Genomic DNA, 22,304 nt, shown 5'->3' with positions numbered 1-22,304 from the left:
TCTAACGAAATAGTGATATCTTCTTTAGCAAAACATTTCTTCAAATTTGAGACGTGGAAAGTGTTATGTACAGCCGCGAGTTGTTGTGGTAATTCAAGTAGGTAAGCTACTGGTCCGACACGATCAATTATCTTGAATGGTCCTATATACCTTGGATTTAATTTCCCTCGTTTACCAAATCGAACAATGCCTTTCCAAGGTGCAACCTTAAGCATGACCGTCTCTCCAATTTCAAATTCTAAATCTTTTCTTTTAATGTCGGCGTAGTTCTTTTGTCGACTTTGGGCGGTTTTCAACCATTTTTGAATTTGGATGATCTTCTCGGTAGTTTCTTGTATTATCTCCGGACCCGTAATCTGTCTATCCCCCACTTCACTCCAACAAATCGAAGACCTGCACTTTCTACCATAAAGTGCTTCAAACGGTGCCATCTCAATGCTTGAAGGGTAGCTGTTGTTGTAGGAAAATTCTGCTAACGGTAGATGTCGATCCCAACTGTTTCCAAAATCAATAACACATGGTCGTAGCATGTCTTCAAGCGTTTGTATCGTCCTTTCGCTCTGCCCATCAGTTTGTGGATGATAGGTAGTACTTATGTCTAGACGAGTTCCTAATGCTTGCTGTAATGTCTGCCAGAATCTTGAAATAAATCTGCCATCCCTATCAGAGATAATAGAGATTGGTATTCCATGTCTGGAGACGACTTCCTTCAAATACAGTCGTGCTAACTTCTCCATCTTGTCATCTTCTCTTATTGGCAGGAAGTGAGCTGATTTGGTGAGACGATCAACTGTTACCCAAAAAGTATCAAAACCACTTGCAGTCCTTGGCAATTTAGTGATGAAATCCATGGTAATGTTTTTCCATTTCCATTCCGGGATTTCGGGTTGTTGAAGTAGACCTGATGATTTCTGATGCTCTGCTTTGACCTTAGAACACGTCAAACATTCTCCTATGTATTTAGAAACATCGGCTTTCATACCGGCCACCAAAAATGTTTCTTGAGATCCTTGTACATCTTCCCCGTTCTAGGATGTATTATGTATCTGGTTTTATGAGCTTCTCTAAGTACCATTTCTCTCATATCTCCAAATTTTGGTACCCAAATTCTTTCAGCCCTATACCGGGTTTCGTATTCCCGAATATTAAGATGCTTCTCCGATCCTTTGGGTATTTCATCCATTAAATTTCCCTCTTTTAAAACTCCTTGTTGTGCCTCCTTTATTTGAGTAGTAAGATTAGTGTGAATCATTATATTCATAGTTTTTACTCGAATGGGTTCTCTGTCCTTTCTGCTCTAGGCGTCGGCTACCACATTTGCCTTCCCCGGGTGATAACGAATCTCAAAGTCGTAATCATTCAACAATTCAATCCATCTGCGCTGCCTCATGTTCAGTTGTTTTTGATTAAATATGTGTTGAAGACTTTTGTGGTCGGTATATATAATAATTTTGACCCCATATAAGTAGTGCCTCCAAGTCTTTAATGCAAAAACAACCGCGCCTAATTCCAAATCATGCGTCGTATAATTCTGCTCGTGAATCTTCAATTGTCTAGACGCATAAGCAATTACTTTCGTTCGTTGCATTAATACACAACCGAGACCTTACTTTGAGGCGTCACAATATATCACAAAATAATCATTCCCTTCAGGTAATGACAATATAGGTGCCGTAGTTAACTTTTTCTTCAACAATTGAAACGCTTTTTCTTGTTCATCCTTCCATTCAAATTTCCCCCCTTTATGCGTTAATGCAGTCAAGGGTTTTGCTATTTTGGAAAAATCTTGGATGAATCTCCTATAATAACCAGCTAGTCCTAAAAATTGGCGTATGTGTTTCGAAGTTTTCGGGGTTTCCCACTTTTCAACGGTTTCAATCTTTGCTGGATCCACCTGAATGCCTTCTTTGTTCACTATATGATCGAGGAATTGAACTTCTTCCAACCAAAATGCACACTTTGAAAACTTAGCGTACAGTTTTTCTTTTCTCAGCAACTCTAGCACTTTTCTCAAATGTTCTTCGTGCTCTTGATCATTTTTCGAGTAAATAAGTATGTCATCGATGAAAACAATGACAAACTTGTCAAGATATGGCCCACACACTCGGTTCATGAGGTCCATGAAGACAGCTGGTGCGTTAGTCAATCCAAACGGCATAACCATAAACTCATAATGATTGTATCGCGTCCTAAAAGTAGTCTTCGGAATGTCATCCTCTTTCACCAGCATTTGGTGATATCCAGAATGTAAATCGATCTTCGAATAAACCGACGAGCCTTGTAGTTGATCAAATAAATCGTCGATTCTCGGTAATGGGTAACAGTTCTTGATGGTAAGTTTGTTCAACTCTCGATAGTCGATACACAACCTGAATGTACCATCTTTCTTCTTGACAAACAGAACAGGAGCTCCCCATGGTGATGTACTTGGTCGAATGAAACCACGCTCTAAAAGTTCCTGTAACTGACTTTGTAATTCTTTCATTTCGCTGGGTGCGAGTCTGTATGGAGCACGAGCTATTGGTGCAGCTTCTGGTACAAGGTCTATTTGAAATTCAACGGTTCGATGTGGGGGTAATCCCGGTAATTCTTTCGGAAATACATCGGGAAATTCTTTTGCGATGGAAACATCACTGATGTTCTTTTCTTCAGGTTTAACTTCCTCGATGTGTGATAGAATGACGTAACAACCTTTTCTTATTAGTTTTTGCGCCTTCAAACTACTAATAAGATTTAATTTCGCGTTGTTCTTTTCTCCGTACACCATTAAAGGTTTTCCTTTTTCACGCATAATGCGAATCACATTTTTGTAACAAACGACCTCTGCTCTCACCTTTTTCAACCAGTCCATGCCAATTATTACGTCAAAACTCCCTAACTCGTCTGGTATTAAATCAATTTTAAACGTTTCATCCCCCAGTTTAATTTCTCTCTCCCAACATATATTATCTGCTGAAATTAATTTACCGTTTGCTAATTCGAGTAAAAATTTATTATCCAAAGGCGTCAATGGGTAACTTAATTTAGCACAAAAATCTCTACTCATATAGCTTCTATCCGCACCCGAATCAAATAAAACATAAGCAGATTTATCATCAATAAGAAACGTACCCGTAACAAGCTCTGGGTCTTCCTGTGCTTCTGCCGCATTAATATTGAAAACTCTTCCACGGCCCTGCCCATTAGTATTCCCCTGATTCGGGAAATTTCTAATAATGTGGCCTGGTTTTCCACATTTATAACAAACAGCGTTGGTATTACTTGCTCCGACACTATTCGTTTCGGCATTACTTGTTCTGACATTATTTGTTCCTTTAGTTCTGTTAAACTTTGGTCCGTAGACCTCACATTTTGTCGCGCTATGACCATTTCTTTTACACCTGTTGCAAAATGTCGTGCAAAACCCTTGATGATTTTCTTCACACCTATGACATGGCTGTTTTTGTTTTTTATTGCCGTTGTTGTTATTGAGGTTGTTGTTGGGATTGTTATTGTTGTTGAAACGGTTGTTGTAGTTGTTGTTGTTGGGATGTTTGTTGTAGTTATTGTTAGGATTGCGGTTATTGTTGCGATTGTTGTTGTGGTGGTTGGGATAGTTGTTGCGATTGTGGTTGTAATTGTTGTTGTTGTTGTACTGGTGACTCTTGTCACTGTTTTCCTCCCACTTCCTCTTGAGTTGTTTCGTGTTGGCTTCTTCGGCTTCCTGCTCTTTAATTCTTCCCTCAATCTAATTTATGAGTTTATGAGCCATTCGACTTGCCTTCTGTATAGAAGCGGGCTCGTGTGAACTCACATCTTCTTGAATCCTTACTGGTAACCCTTTTACAAACGTGTCGATCTTCTCTTCTTCATCTTCGAATGCTCCCAGACACAATAGACACAACTCTGTGAATCGTCGTTCATATGTGTTAACGTCGAACCCTTGTGTTCGTAACTCTCTAAGTTCTGCCTTGAGTTTATTGACTTCGTTTCTAGGACGGTACTGCTTGTTCATCAATTGCTTGAATGCCGACCACAGTAGTGCGTAAGCAGCATTTTGTCCTACATGTTCAAGATAGGTGTTCCACCACGTTAACGCAGTACCTGTGAAGGTACGCGTAGCATACTTAACTTTGTTCTCTTCAGTACGCTTACTTATGGCAAACACCGATTCCATTTCTCGGTCCACCGTTTCAATCTAATTGGTCCTTCGGTTCCATCAAATTCCAAAGGTTTGCAGGCAGTGAATTCTTTGTAGGAGCATCCTACATGATTTCTTACACCGTTAGCTGCTTGCTAGATTCAGAGTTATAGTTATTTTGCATCGCAGCCTGTACTGCGGCTATGTTTGCTGCAAGGAAAACACGAAAGTCTTCCTCGCTCATGTTCAAATTCTGACGAGTCGCCGATGCCATTTCCTTCAAAATAGCCAACTGAATTGAGTTAATCATACAGAATATTAAGAGTAGTTAATAGTATTTCGTAGCATAATATGAACTCATTTATAAAAGCTTTTTCTTCATATTAGCATTTTATAAGTTTAAATTAGGGTACTACCTACCCGTTAAGTTCATACTTAGTAGCTAATATTCAATTCAACTACTACAATTCCATATGAAAAACTGATTATAATAATATATCACATACAAATATTCTTCAAACTTACAACTTCGCTATATTACATATAACATGAAATATAGTACACTTTGATACATGACAGTTTTGAAGATAAACCTAGTTAATACGCAAGTTGTTCAGCAAAGGAAATAAAGACACGTAATTCATAAGTCTAAAAACAAGTCATGCATTCTGGTTTTACTAAGACGACTTTCCATCCTTGGTCTTGTAGAAAATAACAGTTATGACCATTGGCTAGGCAGCATGTTGTAATGTCATCAAAAGGACGAGGGTTTCGTAATGTCCAACAGCCCCGTAATAATCTAAAAACCTTGTTTCTCACCCTAACTACTGAATCTGTCACTTGTGGGAAGGTTTTATTTAAAAGCTGCAATCCGATGTTCTTTTTCTCACTTTGGTAAGAAGCGAACATCACTAACCCGTAAGCATAACATGCTTCTTTATGTTGCATGTTAGAAGCTCTATCTAATTCACGAAATCCTATGTTGGGATATGTTGAGTCAAAATAGGTTCTTAACCCGTAGCGTAAAATTGCATTTGGGTTCCCCGCATTTAACGCTTTAAAGAAAACACGGTGTAACTTATGGTCTCCCTAATGTGATATACCCCACCTATCAAAGGAAAGCCTTTTATAAACTAAGGCATTTCTGGAAAGTCTTTCAAATGTTTGACAAGTTAATTTCGCCATAACTAATGTCCTCAATCATATCCTCTGGTAGGTCTTCTAAAATATTCGGTTGTCTACCCTTAATGTCCATTTTGTTTTTATACTGTAAAATAGACAATGATTAGATTCGTAAAGGATAATTAACAAACAATACAAGCAATTTTTACATAGAACATAAAAGTACAAGCATACTACAATACATATAATACACAACATGATTACAACCCTCTAATATGAATCACTGGTTTCTTCTTCTTCGGACTTGGTTCGTTTTCCTAACTTTCTAAGGATATATGGTGCTCCTCTAATACGAGCCGTCGTTTTCCACAATGGTTTAGAAAAACTTGGTGGTTTAGAGGTTCCCGGGTTATTGTTACAATTTAGGAAATACGGATGTTGCCGATACATATAAAGTTCATCGGGGTTGGAATCAGGTTTCTCTATTTTTATACATTTTCCCTTATTATTTTCTTTCGATTTATTAAATTGGGTCGAGGTAATTTCTATAACATCATCGGAATCCTCATCGAGATTCGATTCATCGGAAAATTTGTAATCTTCCCAATATTTTGCTTCCTCGGCGGAAACACCATTGACCATTTTTAACTTTGGTCCATTGGTTGATGATTTTCTTTTATTTAATCGATTTACTGTAGGTATCAATATTTCTTCTTCTGGAACCTCTTCTTCTTCTTCTTCCGGTTCCTCCTCTTCCGGTTCCTCCTCTTCTGATTCCTCTTCTTCCGGTTCCTCTTCTTCCGGTTCCTCTTCTTCCGGATCCTCTTCGGGAATTTGTGAATCTTCCCAAATTATATTCGACTCTTCATTATTATTAGGTAAGTCGACGAGATTTGTACTAGTGGTAGACATCTATCACACAATATCAAACACATTAAGAGGGTAATATATCACATAATATTTACATGTTAATAATATATAGTTTCCAACAAAAGTGTTAAGCAATCCTTTTTAAAGAAAACATGGTCGAAGTCCAGACTCACTAATGTATCCTAACAAACTCAATAAGACACACTAATGCAAATTTCTGGTTCTCTAAGACCAACGCTCGGATACCAACTGAAATGTCCCGTTCATATTTATTATAAACGTTCCATATTAATTGATTTCGTTGCGAGGTTTTGACCTCTATATGAGACGTTTTTCAAAGAATGCATTCATTTTTAAAACAACCATAACCTTTATTTTATCTATAAAGGTTTAAAAAGCATTACGTAGATTATCAAATAATGATACTCTAAAATATACCGTTTACACACGACCATTACATAATGGTTTACAATAAGAATATATTACATCAAAAATAAGTTTCTTGAATGCAGTTTTTACATAATATCATACAAGCATGAACTCTAAATCTTGTCCTTATTTTAGTATGCAACAGCGGAAGCTCTTAATAATCACCTGAGAATAAACATGCTTAAAACGTCAATAAAAATGTTGGTGAGTTATAGGTTTAACCTATATATTATCAAATCATAATAATAGACCACAAGATTTCATATTTCAATATACATCCCATACATAGAGATAAAATTCATTTATATGGTGAACACTTGGTAACCGATATTAACAAGATGCATATAAGAATATCCCCTATCATTCCGGGAAATCCTTCGGACATGATAAAAACGAATTCGAAGTACTAAAGCATCCGGTACTTTGGATGGGTTCGTTAGGCCCAATAGATCTATCTTTAGGATTCGCATCAATTAGTAGATCGGTTTACTAATTCTTAGGCTACCAAGCAAAAGGGGCATATTCGACTTCGATCATTCACCCATATAATGTAGTTTCATTTACTTGTGTCTATTTCGTAAAACATTTATAAAATTGCATGTATTCTCATCCCAAAATATTAGATTTTAAAAGTGGGACTATAACTCACTTTCACAGATTTTTACTTCGTCGGGAAGTAAGACTTGGCCACTGGCCGATTCACGAACCTATAATAAATATGTACATATATATCAAAGTATGTTAAAAATATATTTACAACATTTTTAATACGTTTTAATGTTTTAAGTTTATTAAGTCAGTTGTCCACGTTAGTAACCTACAACTAGTTGTCCATAGTTAGATGTACATAAATAAATCGATATATATTATCTTGAATCAATCCATGACCCAGTGTATACACGTCTCAGGATAGATCATAACTCAAAGTATATATATTTTTGGAATCAACCTCAACCCTGTATAGCTAACTCCAACATTACTGCATATAGAGTGTCTATGGTTGTTCCAAATAATATATATAGATGGGTCGATATGATATGTCAAAACATTTGCATACGTGTCTATGGTATCCCAAGATTACATAATATATTAGAATACATATATAATACAATATAAGTTAGCTAGGATATGATATGTATAGAATTGTTACAATATTTCCCGTAGCTACAACAATCAAAGAATATCCAATCTTGTTTTACCCATAACTTCTTCGTTTTAAATCCGTTTTGAGTGAATCAAATTGCTATGGTTTCATATTGAACTCTATTTTATGAATCTAAACAGAAAAAGTATAGGTTTATAGTCGGAAATATAAGTTACAAGTCATTTTTTTAAGAGGTAGTCATTTCAGTCGAAAGAACGGCGTCTTGATGACCATTTTGAAAAACATACTTCCACTTTGAGTTTAACCATGATTTTTGGATATAGTTTCATGTTCATAAGAAAAATCATTTTCCCAGAAGAACAACTTTTAAATCAAAGTTTATCATAGTTTTTAATTATCAAACCCAAAACAGCCCGCGGTGTTACTACGACGGCGTATGTCCGGTTTTACGGTGTTTTTCGTGTTTCCAGGTTTTAAATCATTAAGTTAGCATATCATATAGATACAGAACATGTGTTTAGTTGATTTTAAAAGTCAAGTTAGAAGGATTAACTTTTGTTTGCAAACAAGTTTAGAATTAACTAAACTATGTTCTAGTGATTTCAAGTTTAAACCTTCGAATAAGATAGCTTTATGTGTATGAATCGAATGATGTTATGAACATCATTACTACCTCAAGTTCCTTGGATAAACCTACTGGAAATGAGAAAAATGGATCTAGCTTCAACGGATCCTTGGATGGCTCGAAGTTCTTGAAGCAGAATCATGACACGAAAACAAGTTCAAGTAAGATCATCACTTGAAATAAGATTGTACATACATCTAAAAGCTGTGTATTGTACGCTTACGAATACGGGTTCATACGAGTAGAATTCTTGATGAAACTGAACGAGGATGTAATTGTAAGCATTTTTGTTAAGTAGAAGTATTTTGATAAGTGTCTTAAAGTATTTCAAAAGTGTATGAATATATATTAAAACACTACATGTATATACATTTTAACTGAGTCGTTAAGTCATCGTTAGTCGTTACATGTAAATGTTGTTTTGAAACCTTTAGGTTAACGATCTTGTTAAATGTTGTTAACCCATTGTTTATTATATCTAAAGGGATGTAAATTATTACATTATCATGATATTATGATATATTAATATATCTTAGTATGATATATATACAGTTAAATGTTGTTACAACGATAATCGTTACATATATGTCTCGTTACGAAATCATTAAGTTAGTAGTCTTGTTTTTACATATGTAGTTCATTGTTAATAAACTTAATGATATGTTTACTTATCATTTATCATGATTAAACATAGTGTATCAATATCTTAATATGATTCATATGTATTTAGTAAGACGTTGTTATAACGATAATCGTTATATATATCGTTTCGAGTTTCTTAATTCAATAAACTCAATTTTGTGTATATAACTCATTGTTAAAATACCTAATGAGATACTTACTTATCATAATATCATGTTAACTATATATATAATCATATATATGTCATCATATAGTTTTTACAAGTTTTAACGTTCGTGAATCACCGGTCAACTTGGGTGGTCAATTGTCTATATGAAACCTATTTAAATTAATCAAGTCTTAACAAGTTTGATTGCTTAACATATTGGAAACACTTAATCATGTAAATAACAATTTCATTTCATATATATAAACATTGAAAAGTTCGGGTCACTACAGCAAGGTTCATGCTTCACCTGGAGTCTATTGACCTACTTATGCCTGGTATTGCCACAGATGGTCCATTTTTCCCAACTGAGACTATTGATAGCATTCCAGCTACTGCTGACACTCCTGCTGTTCCTGGCAGAGAGGTTATTCTCACTCCAGCCAGATGGGATGCTGAGGAAAAACGTAGTGTTGGACTTGACCCTAAGATCAGAACTCTGTCAGCTATAACTTTACCTAACCACCTGTTCAAACTGATTAAGGGAAAGCTGAATGCTAAGCTTATGTTTGACTATCTAGATGTCACTTATGAAGGCATGGATGAGGTTAGGCAGAACAAGATTATTGCTTTGAAAAGAGAGTATGAAATGTTCTTTGCCTATAAGAATGAGACCCTTAAGCAAACCTTCATTAGGTTTAACTCCTTAGTTGTTGACCTGCTTACTTTAAAAATCACATATACTAATTTTGAACAAGTAAACAAATTCATTGACTAACTGCCTACTAAATGGAAACATGTCACTGACCCCTTAAGAACCACCCAGACCTTAAAGAACTTTAACATGTCCTCTCTCTATGGTACACTTTGGAACCATGAGAAGGCAGAAGCTAAACTTGAACTTAATTTAAAAGAAACTTTAAGTCTGCCCCCACCACCTCAAAATTCTCAAAAACTGATGATACTGCTCTTATTAATGCTGCTAAAAAGAAAGCTCAAAAAGCTTTACTGGTTCAAAAGTTGATGGCAGAAGATGAGTCAGCTGAAGATGAGGTGGATAGTGGTACTGGGTCTGAAGAAAGAAGTGATGATGTAGATGATGTGGAAGGGTTTGCTGAAGGTATGGCTTTGCTGGCTAGGCAGTTCAAAAGGTTCAATCGTAATAGAACCAGCAAGCCATACAAAGGGAGTAAGAAACCAAGTGCTAGGTATATCAGCAAATCTGTCAAGGGTCCTAAATCTGAGTGTTAAAATTGTGGGAAGGTTGGACATTTTGCTGCTGAATGCATGTCCAGGAAACCTTCATCATCACATGCTAACTCCTTCTCAAAAGCTGATAAGTTCAAGAACAAGTACAAAGCTATGAAGGCTCAGATGAAGGAAAGTGCAAAGGCTGATAAGAAGGGAAAGAAGCCAGAAAAGGTTCTAGTTGCCGAGCATCATGATTGGGATGAAACCAACTCTTCTTCATCTTCTGACAGTGATACTGATGATGATGATGCTAGTTATGCTTCTGGTAAAAAACTGTGTTTGATGGCCAAGGAGGTCGAGGAGTCTGATGAGGATGATAATGGTAGTATGTTTTTGGCTGATATGAGAGAAGCTGATCGGAAAAAGGATTCACCTCAATGGAAATCTGAAATGCTGTATAAGGTTGATAATTTTTGAAATTATACCGATGATGAAAAAGCTGAAATGTTTGACTACCTAAGAGTTGATTTATGTAGAGGCAGTAAACGTGAAGAAGTTTTGAAAAATGATAACAAATCTTTGAATGATAAACTTAAAAGCAAAACTGATGAAATTAAGATCTTGAAGGATGAAATTTTAAAACTTGAAAAACAAAATTTTGCTTTAAAGTCTCATCACGTTGAGGCAGCAGATGTTAAGAACCAGCTAAACTGTAGTGACCCGAACTTTTCCATGTTTATATATATTAATTGAGATTGATATTTACATGATTAAATGTTTCCAACATGTTAAGCAATCAAACTTGTTAAGACTTGATTAATTGAAATATGTTTCATATAGACAATTGACCACCCAAGTTGACCGGCGATTCACGAACGTTAAAACTTTTAAAAATGACATGACGATATATATATGGATATACATATGGTTAACATGAGATTATGATAAGTAAGTATCTCTATAAGTATATTAACAATGAGTTATATACATATAAACAAGACTACTAACTTAAGGATTTCGAAACGAGACATATATGTAACGATTATAGTTGTAACAACTTTTAAATGTATATATATCATATTAAGATATATTAATATATCATAATATCATGATAATATAATAATTTAACATCTCATTAGATATAATAAACAATGGGTTAACAACATTAATTGAGATCGTTAAGTTAAAGGTTTCAAAACAACACTTACATGTAACGACTAACGATTACTTAACGACTCAGTTAAAATGTATATACATGTAGTGTATTTAGATGTATTAAAATACTTTTGGAAGACTTCAAGAAATATATCAAAACACTCATACTTAACGAAAATGGTTACAGTTACTTTCCCATTCTTTTCTTTCATCAAGAATTCAAGTCGTATTCTTACCCGTATTATACACAACTTCAAAACGTACTTACTATAGGTATATACCAATAGGAACTAGCATGGGATTCCAATCTTGATTATGTCATGTATGACTAATCAATTTTAACTTCTACCATGAGCTAGTCAACTAACTAGAACTCCTTTTAACCCCACTCACCACTCACCAATTACCACTCATCATTCACTCCATTTCACTTCCAATTCTCTTTCTAATTTTCTCTCAACACACACACACACACACACACTATTATGAATGTATTTTTCCAGTAGTTAATCATCATCTTCATCAAAAATCACTTCAATAATCAAGCTATAATCATCATAGGAAGAACACTTCAAGAACACTTCAAAAATCCCTTCAAGTTTACTAATTTACTTCCAAGCTTTCTAATCCATTCCAAGTAATCATCTAAGATCAAGAAACCTTTGTTATATACAGTAGGTTATCTTTCTTATTCAAGGTAATATTCATATTCAAACTTTGATTCAATTTCTATAACTATAAACTATCTTAATTCGAGTAAAAATCTTACTTGAACTTGTTTTTGTGTCATGATCCTACTTCAAGAACTTTCAAGCCATCCAAGATCCTTTGAAGCTAGATCATTTTTTGTCACTTCCAGTAGGTTTACCTACTAAACTTGAGGTAGTAATGATGTTCATAACATCATTCGATTCAAATATATAAAACTATCTTATTCTAATGTTTAAACTCGTAATCACTAGAACATAGTTTACTTAATTCTAAACTTGTTCGCAAATAAAAGTTAATCCTTATAACTTGACTTTTAAAATTAACTACACACATGTTCTATATCTATATGATATGCTAACTTAATGATTTAAAACCTGGAAACACGAAAAACACCGTAAAACCGGATTTACGCCGTCGTAGTAACACCGCGGGCTGTTTTGGGTTAGTTAATTAAAAACTATGATAAACTTTGATTTAAAAGTTGTTATTCTGAGAAAATGATTTTTATTATGAACATGAAACTATATCCAAAAATTATGGTTAAACTCAAAGTGGAAGTATGTTTTCTAAAATGGTCATCTAGACGTCGTTCTTTCGACTGAAATGACTACCTTTAAAAAAATGACTTGTAACTTATTTTTCCGACTATAAACCTATACTTTTTCTATTTAGATTCATAAAATAGAGTTCAATATGAAACCATAGCAATTTTATTCACTCAAAACGGATTTAAAATGAAGAAGTTATGGGTAAAACAAGATTGGATAATTTTTCTCATTTTAGCTACGTGAAAATTGGTAACAAATCTATTCCAACCATAACTTAATCAACTTGTATTGTATATTATGTAATCTTGAGATACCATAGACACGTATACAATGTTTTGACCTATCATGTCGACACATCTATATATATTTCAGAACAACCATAGACACTCTATATGTGAATGTTGGAGTTAGCTATACAGGGTTGAGGTTGATTCCAAAATATATATAGTTTGAGTTGTGATCAATACTGAGATACGTATACACTGGGTTGTGGATTGATTCAAGATAATATTTATCGATTTATTTCTGTACATCTAACTGTGGACAACTAGTTGTAGGTTACTAACGAGGACAGCTGACTTAATAAACTTAAAACATCAAAATATATTAAAAGTGTTGTAAATATATTTTGAACATACTTTGATATATATATGTATATATTGTTATAGGTTCGTGAATCAACCAGTGGCCAAGTCTTACTTCCCGATGAAGTAAAAATATGTGAAAGTGAGTTATAGTCCCACTTTTAAAATCTAATATTTTTGGGATGAGAATACATGCAGGTTTTATAAATGATTTACAAAATAGACACAAGTACGTGAAACTACATTCTATGGTTGAATTATCAAAATCGAATATGCCCCTTTTTATTAAGTCTGGTAATCTAAAAATTAGGGAACATACACCCTAATTGACGCGAATCCTAAAGATAGATCTATTGGGCCTAACAAACCCCATCCAAAGTACCGGATGCTTTAGTACTTCGAAATTTATATCATATCCGAAGGGTGTCCCGGAATGATGGGGATATTTTTATATATGCATCTTGTTAATGTCGGTTACCAGGTGTTCACCATATGAATGATTTTTATCTCTATGTATGGGATGTGTATTGAAATATGAAATCTTGTGGTCTATTATTATGATTTGATATATATATGTTAAACCTATAACTCACCAACATTTTTGTTGACGTTTTAAGCATGTTTATTCTCAGGTGATTATTAAGAGCTTCCGCTGTCGCATACTTAAATAAGGACGAGATTTGGAGTCCATGCTTGTATGATATTGTGTAAAAACTGCATTCAAGAAACTTATTTTGTTGTAACATATTTGTATTGTAAACCATTATGTAATGGTCGTGTGTAAACAGGATATTTTAGATTATCATTATTTGATAATCTACGTAAAGCTTTTTAAACCTTTATTGATGAAATAAAGGTTATGGTTTGTTTTAAAATGAATGCAGTCTTTGAAAAACGTCTCATATAGAGGTCAAAACCTCGCAACGAAATCAATTAATATGGAACGTTTTTAATCAATAAGAACGGGACATTTCAGTTGGTATCCGAGCGTTGGTCTTAGAGAACCAGAATTTTGCATTAGTGTGTCTTATCGAGTTTGTTAGGATGCATTAGTGAGTCTGGACTTCGACCGTGTTTACTTGAAAAATGATTGCTTAACAAATTTTGTTGGAAACTATATATTTTTAACTTGTGAATATTATGTGATATATTAATCTCTTAACGCGTTTGATATTATGTGATAGATGTCTACCTCTAGAACAAGTCCCATTGACTCACCTAATAATAATGAAGAGTCAAATGTAAATTGGAATGATTCGTGGACTGATTCACAAGTTCCCGAAGAGGAACCGGAAGAAGAGTCGGAACCAGAAGAAGAATCGGAACCGGAAGAAGAATCGGAACCTGATGAAGAAATAGAACCGGTGGGGGAAATAATAAAATGGTTAAGTAAAAGAAAATCCTCAACCAACCGACCAAGGTTAATTATGGTCAATGGTGTTTCCGCTAAGGAAGCAAAATATTGGGAGGATTACCAATTCTCCGATGAATCGGATTCTGACGAGAATTCCGATGATGTTATAGAAATTACCCCAACTGAATTTAAAAAGGCAAAAGAAAATAATAAGGGAAAGGGCATAAAAATAGAGAAATCTAATTCCAACCCCGATGAACTTTATATGTATCGTCAACCCCCGAAGTCCTTAAGTTGTAACAATGACCCGGGAACCTCTAAACCACCAGGTTTTTCTAAACCAATGTGGAAAACGACGGCTCGCATTAGGGGAACATCATATATCCCTAGAAATTTGCAAAACGAACCAAAACCGAAGAAGAAGAAACAAGCGAGTCGGAATAAGATAGTTGTATTCGTGTGGTGTAATATATGTAATATAGTGTGCTTATGCTTTATGATATATGTAAAAATTGCTTGTATTAATAAGTATTTTTTTTATGAATCTAACTCTTGTCTATTTTACAGTATAAAAACACAAAATGGATAGACAACCAAATATTTTAAGAGACCTACCCGGAGACATGATTGATGAAATCTTGTCTAGAGTCGGTCAGAATTCTTCGGCATAACTATTTAAGGCGAGATCAGTTTGTAAGACATTCGAAGAACGTTCCAAGAATGCCTTGGTTTATAAAAGGCTTTTGTTCGAAAGATGGGGGATATCACATTGGGAAATCCATAAGTTACGATGTGTTTACTTTGACGCATATATTGCGGGGAACCCAAATGCTATTTTACGCAATGGGTTAAGAAATTATTTTGACTCAATATATCCGAATATTGGACTTCGTGATTTAGAAAAAGCGGCTAACATGCAACATAAAGAAGCATGTTATGCTTACGGATTAGTAATGTTCGCTTCTCACCAAAGTGAGAACAAGAACATCGGGCTACAACTATTAAACAAAACGTTCCCACAAGTGACGGAGTCGGTAATTAGGGTAAGAAATGAGGTTTTTAGATTGTTACGGGACTGTTGGACATTACGTAACCCTCGTCCCTTTGACGACGTTACAACACGCTGTCTTATCAACGGCCATAACGGTTATGTTCCACAAGACCAAGGATGGGAAGTAATCCTAGTAAAACCAGAATGCATGACTTGTTTTTGGACGTATGAATTACGTGTCATTATTGCCTTTGCTGAACGACTTGTGTACTAGCTAGAATTATCTTCACAACCATCTTGTATCAAATTTATTGCGTGCTATATTTCATGCTATATGTAAAATAAGCGGTATTGTAAGTTTGTAAAATATTGTGTAAAAGTTTGAACGCGAAATATTATTATAATCAGTTTTTCATATAGAATTGTAGTAGTTGAATTGTATATTAGCTACTAAGTATGAACTTAACGGGTAGGTACTACCCGAATTTAAACTTATAAAACACTAATATGAAGAAAAAGCTTTTATAAATGAGTTCATATTATGCTACGAAATACTATTAACTACTCTTAATATTCTGTATGATTAACTTGTTCCATTTGACTATTTTGAAGGAAATGGCACGAACTACTCGACACACCGTGAATATGAATGAAGAGGAATTCCGTACTTTTCTAGCTTCAAACATAGCCGCAGTACAGGCTGCGCTACATACCAACAATAACCTTGGATCTAGCAGTACAGGAAATCGTGTAGGATGCACCTACAAAGACTTCACTGCCTGCAAACCTTTGGAATTTGATGGAACCGAAGGACCGATCGGATTGAAACGGTGGACCAAGAAGGTCGAATCGGTGTTTGCCATAAGTAAGTGTACTGAAGAGGACAAAGTAAAGTACGCTACGCATACCTTCACAGGTTCTGCGTTAACATGGTGGAATACCTATCTAGAGCAAGTGGGACAAGACGATGCGTACGCACTACCGTGGTCAGCATTCAAGCACTTGATGAACGAGAAGTACCGTCCCAGAACCGAGGTCAATAAGCTCAAGACAGAACTTAGAGGGTTACGAACCCAAGGATTTGATATTACCACGTAAGAAAGACGATTCACAGAATTGTGCCTATTGTGTCCGGGAGCATTCGAAGATGAGGAAGAGAAGATCGACGCGTTTGTGAAAGGATTACTGGAAAGAATCCAAGAAGATATAAGTTCACACGAGCCCGCCTCCATACAACAGGCATGTAGAATGGCTCACAAACTAGTGAATCAGATTGAAGAAAGAATTAAAGAACATACTGCTGAAGAGGCCAATGTGAAGCAAGTCAAAAGAAAGTGGGAGGAAAACGGTGATAAGAATCACCAATACAACAACAGCAATTACAACAATAATCGCAACAATTATCCCAACAATCGCAACATCAATCGCAACTACAACAAACGGCCCAACAACAACAACAACAATAACAACAACAACAACAACAGCAACTACAACAATCATCCCAACAACAATAATAACCGCAACAACAACAACAACAATCAGAAGCAGCTATGCCAAAGGTGTGAAAAGTATCACTCGGGGTTCTGCACAAAATTTTGCAACAAGTGTAAAAGAAATGGTCATAGCGCGGCGAAGTGTGAGGTCTATGGACCAGGGGTTAATAGAACGAAAGGAACAAATGGTGTCGGAACGAGTAATGGCGGGGCAAGTAGTGTCGGAGTAAGTTATGCCAATGTAGTTTGTTATAAATGTGGAAAACCGGGCCACATTATTAGAAATTGCCCGAACCAGGAGAACACGAATGGACAAGGCCGCGGAAGAGTTTTCAATATAAATGCGGCAGAGGCACAGGAAGACCCGGAGCTTGTTACGGGTACGTTTCTTATTGACAATAAATCTGCTTACGTTTTATTTGATTCGGGTGCGGATAGAAGCTATATGAGTAGAGATTTTTGTGCTAAATTAAGTTGTCCATTGACGCCTTTGGATAGTAAATTTTTACTCGAATTAGCAAATAGTAAATTAATTTCAGCAGATAATATATGTCGGAATCGAGAAATTAAACTGGTTAGCGAAACATTTAAGATTGACTTGATACCAGTAGAGTTAGGGAGTTTTGATGTGATAATCGGTATGGACTGGTTGAAAGAAGTGAAAGCAGAGATCGTTTGTTACAAAAATGCAATTCGCATTATACGAGAAAAAGGAAAACCCTTAATGGTGTACGGAGAAAAGGGCAACACGAAGCTACATCTTATTAGTAATTTGAAGGCACAAAAACTAATAAGAAAAGGTTGCTATGCTGTTCTAGCACACGTCAAGAAAGTACAAACTGAAGAAAAGAGCATCAATGATGTTCCCGTCGCAAAAGAATTTCCCGATGTATTTCCGAAAGAATTACCGGGATTACCCCCACATCGATCCGTTGAATTTCAAATAGATCTTGTACCAGGAGCTGCACCAATAGCTCGTGCTCCTTACAGACTCGCACCCAGCGAGATGAAAGAACTGCAAAGCCAATTACAAGAACTTTTAGAGCGTGGTTTCATTCGACCAAGCACATCACCGTGGGGAGCTCCTGTTTTGTTTGTCAAGAAGAAAGATGGTACATTCAGGTTGTGTATCGACTACCGAGAGTTGAACAAACTTACCATCAAGAACCGCTACCCACTACCGAGAATCGACGACTTATTTGATCAACTACAAGGCTCGTCTGTTTATTCAAAGATTGACTTACGTTCCGGGTATCATCAAATGCGGGTGAAAGAAGATGATATTCCAAAGACTGCTTTCAGAACACGTTACCGTCATTACGAGTTTATGGTCATGCCATTTGGTTAAACTAATGCACCAGCTGTGTTCATGGAACTTATGAACCGAGTGTGTGGACCATACCTTGACAAGTTTGTCATTGTTTTCATTGATGACATACTTATTTACTCAAAGAATGATCAAGAACACGGTGAACATTTGAGAAAGGTGTTAGAAGTATTGAGGAAGGAAGAATTGTATGCTAAGTTTTCAAAGTGTGCATTTTGGTTGGAAGAAGTTCAATTCCTCGGTCACGTAGTGAACAAAGAAGGTATTAAGGTGGATCCGGCAAAGATAGAAACTGTTGAAAAGTGGGAAACCCCAAAAACTCCGAAACACTTACGCCAGTTTTTAGCACTAGCTGGTTACTACAGAAGGTTCATCCAAGACTTTTCCAGAATAGCAAAACCCTTGACTGCATTAACGCATAAAGGGAAGAAATTTGAATGGAATGATGAACAACGGAAAGCGTTTCAGTTATTGAAGAAAAAGCTAACTACGGCACCTATATTGTCATTGCCTGAAGGGAATGATGATTTTGTGATTTATTGTGACGCATCAAAGCAAGGTCTCGGTTGTGTATTAATGCAACAAACGAAGGTGATTGCTTATGCGTCTAGACAATTGAAGATTCACGAACAAAATTATACGACGCATGATTTGGAATTAGGCACGGTTGTTTTTGCATTAAAGACTTGGAGGCACTACTTATATGGGGTCAAAAGTATTATATATACCGACCACAAAAGTCTTCAACACATATTTAATCAAAAACAACTGAATATGAGGCAGCGTAGGTGGATTGAATTATTGAATGATTACGACTTTGAGATTCGTTACCACCCAGGAAAGGCAAATGTGGTAGCCGATGCCTTGAGTAGGAAGGACAGAGAACCCATTCGAGTAAAATCTATGAATATAATGATTCATAATAACTTTACTACTCAAATAAAGGAGGCGCAACAAGGAGTTTTAAAAGAGGGAAATTTAAAGGATGAAATACCCAAAGGATCGAAGAAGCATCTTAATATTCGAGAAGACGGAACCCGGTATAGGGCTGAAAGGATTTGGGTACCAAAATTTGGAGATATGAGAGAAATGGTACTTAGAGAAGCTCATAAAAACCAGATACTCAATACATCCTGGAACGGGGAAGATGTACAAGGATCTCAAGAAACATTTTTGGTGGCCGGGTATGAAAGCCGATGTTGCTAAATACGTAAGAGAATGTTTGACGTGTTCTAAGGTCAAAGCTGAGCATCAGAAACCATCAGGTCTACTTCAACAACCCGAAATCCCAGAATGGAAATGGGAAAACATTACCATGGATTTCATCACTAAATTGCCAAGGACTGCAAGTGGTTTTGATACTATTTGGGTAATAGTTGATCGTCTCACCAAATCAGCACACTTCCTGCCAATAAGAGAAGATGACAAGATGGAGAAGTTAGCACGACTGTATTTGAAGGAAGTCGTCTCCAGACATGGAATACCAATCTCTATTATCTCTGATAGGGATGGCAGATTTATTTCAAGATTCTGGCAGACATTACAGCAAGCATTAGGAACTCGTCTAGACATGAGTACTGCCTATCATCCACAAACTGATGGGCAGAGCGAAAGGACGATATAAATGCTTGAAGACATGCTACGAGCATGTGTTATTGATTTCGGAAACAGTTGGGATCGACATCTACCGTTAGCAGAATTTTCCTACAACAACAGCTACCATTCAAGAATTGAGATGGCGCCGTTTGAAGCACTTTATGGTAGAAAGTGCAGGTCTCCAATTTGTTGGAGTGAAGTGGGGGATAGACAGATTACGGTTCCGGAGATTATACAAGAAACTACTGAGAAGATCATCCAAATTCAACAACGGTTGAAAACCGCCCAAAGTCGACAAAAGAGCTACGCTGACATTAAAAGAAAAGATATAGAATTTGAAATTGGAGAGATGGTCATGCTTAAAGTTGCACCTTGGAAAGGCGTTGTTCGATTTGGTAAACGAGGGAAATTAAATCCAAGGTATATTGGACCATTCAAGATTATTGATCGTGTCGGACCAGTAGCTTACCGACTTGAGTTACCTCAACAACTCGCGGCTGTACATAACACTTTCCACGTCTCGAATTTGAAGAAATGTTTTGTTAAAGAAGATCTCACTATTCCGTTAGATGAAATCCAAATCAACGAAAAACTCCAATTCATCGAAGAACCCGTCGAAATAATGGATCGTGAGGTTAAAAGACTTAAGCAAAACAAGATACCAATTGTTAAGGTTCGATGGAATGCTCGTAGAGGACCCGAGTTCACCTGGGAGCGTGAAGATCAGATGAAGAAGAAATACCCGCATCTATTTCCAGAAGATTCGTCAACACCTTCAACAGCTTAAAATTTCCGGACGAAATTTATTTAACGGGTAGGTACTGTAGTGACCCGAACTTTTCCATGTTTATATATATTAATTGAGATTGATATTTACATGATTAAATGTTTCCAACATGTTAAGCAATCAAACTTGTTAAGACTCGATTAATTGAAATATGTTTCATATAGACAATTGACCACCCAAGTTGACCGGCGATTCACGAACGTTAAAACTTGTAAAAATGACATGACGATATATATATGGATATACATATGGTTAACATGAGATTATGATAAGTAAGTATCTCCATAAGTATATTAACAATGAGTTATATACATATAAACAAGACTACTAACTTAAGGATTTCGAAACGAGACATATATGTAACGATTATCGTTGTAACAACATTTAAATGTATATATATCATATTAAGATATATTAATATATCATAATATCATGATAATATAATAATTTAACATCTCATTAGATATAATAAACAATGGGTTAACAACATAAATTGAGATCGTTAACTTAAAGGTTTCAAAACAACACTTACATGTAACGACTAACGATGACTTAACGACTCAGTTAAAATGTATATACATGTAGTGTATTTAGATGTATTAAAATACTTTTGGAAGACTTCAAGACATATATCAAAACACTCATACTTAACGAAAATGGTTACAGTTACTTTCCCATTCTTTTCTTTCATCAAGAATTCAAGTCGTATTCTTACCCGTATTATACACAGCTTCAAAACGTACTTACTATGGGTATATACCAATAGGAACTAGCATGGGATTCCAATATTGATTATGTCATGTATGACTAATCAATTTTAACTTCTACCATGAGCTAGTCAACTAACTAGAACTCCTTTTAACCCCACTCACCACTCACCAATTACCACTCATCATTCACTCCATTTCACTTCCAATTCTCTTTATAATTCTCTCTCAACACACACACACTATTATGAACGTATTTTTCCAGTAGTTAATCATCATCTTCATCAAAAATCACTTCAAGAATCAAGCTATAATCATCATAGGAAGAACACTTCAAGAACACTTCAAAAATCCCTTCAAGTTTACTAATTTACTTCCAAGCTTTCTAATCCATTCCAAGTAATCATCTAAGATCAAGAAACCTTTGTTATATACAGTAGGTTATTTTTTTTATTCAAGGTAATATTCATATTCAAACTTTGATTCAATTTCTATAACTATAAACTATCTTAATTCGAGTAAAAATCTTACTTGAACTTGTTTTTGTGTCATGATCCTACTTCAAGAACTTTCAAGCCATCCAAGATCCTTTGAAGCTAGATCATTTTTTGTCACTTCCAGTAGGTTTACCTACTAAACTTGAGGTAGTAATGATGTTCATAACATCATTCGATTCATATATATAAAACTATCTTATTCGAAGGTTTAAACTCGTAATCACTAGAACATAGTTTAGTTAATTCTAAACTTGTTCGCAAATAAAAGTTAATCCTTCTAACTTGACTTTTAAAATTAACTACAC

Source organism: Rutidosis leptorrhynchoides, chromosome 8 (genome assembly GCF_046630445.1).
Source record: "Rutidosis leptorrhynchoides isolate AG116_Rl617_1_P2 chromosome 8, CSIRO_AGI_Rlap_v1, whole genome shotgun sequence".
In the NCBI taxonomy this organism is placed as follows: Eukaryota; Viridiplantae; Streptophyta; class Magnoliopsida; order Asterales; family Asteraceae; genus Rutidosis; species Rutidosis leptorrhynchoides.
This window is presented reverse-complemented; position numbering follows the sequence as displayed.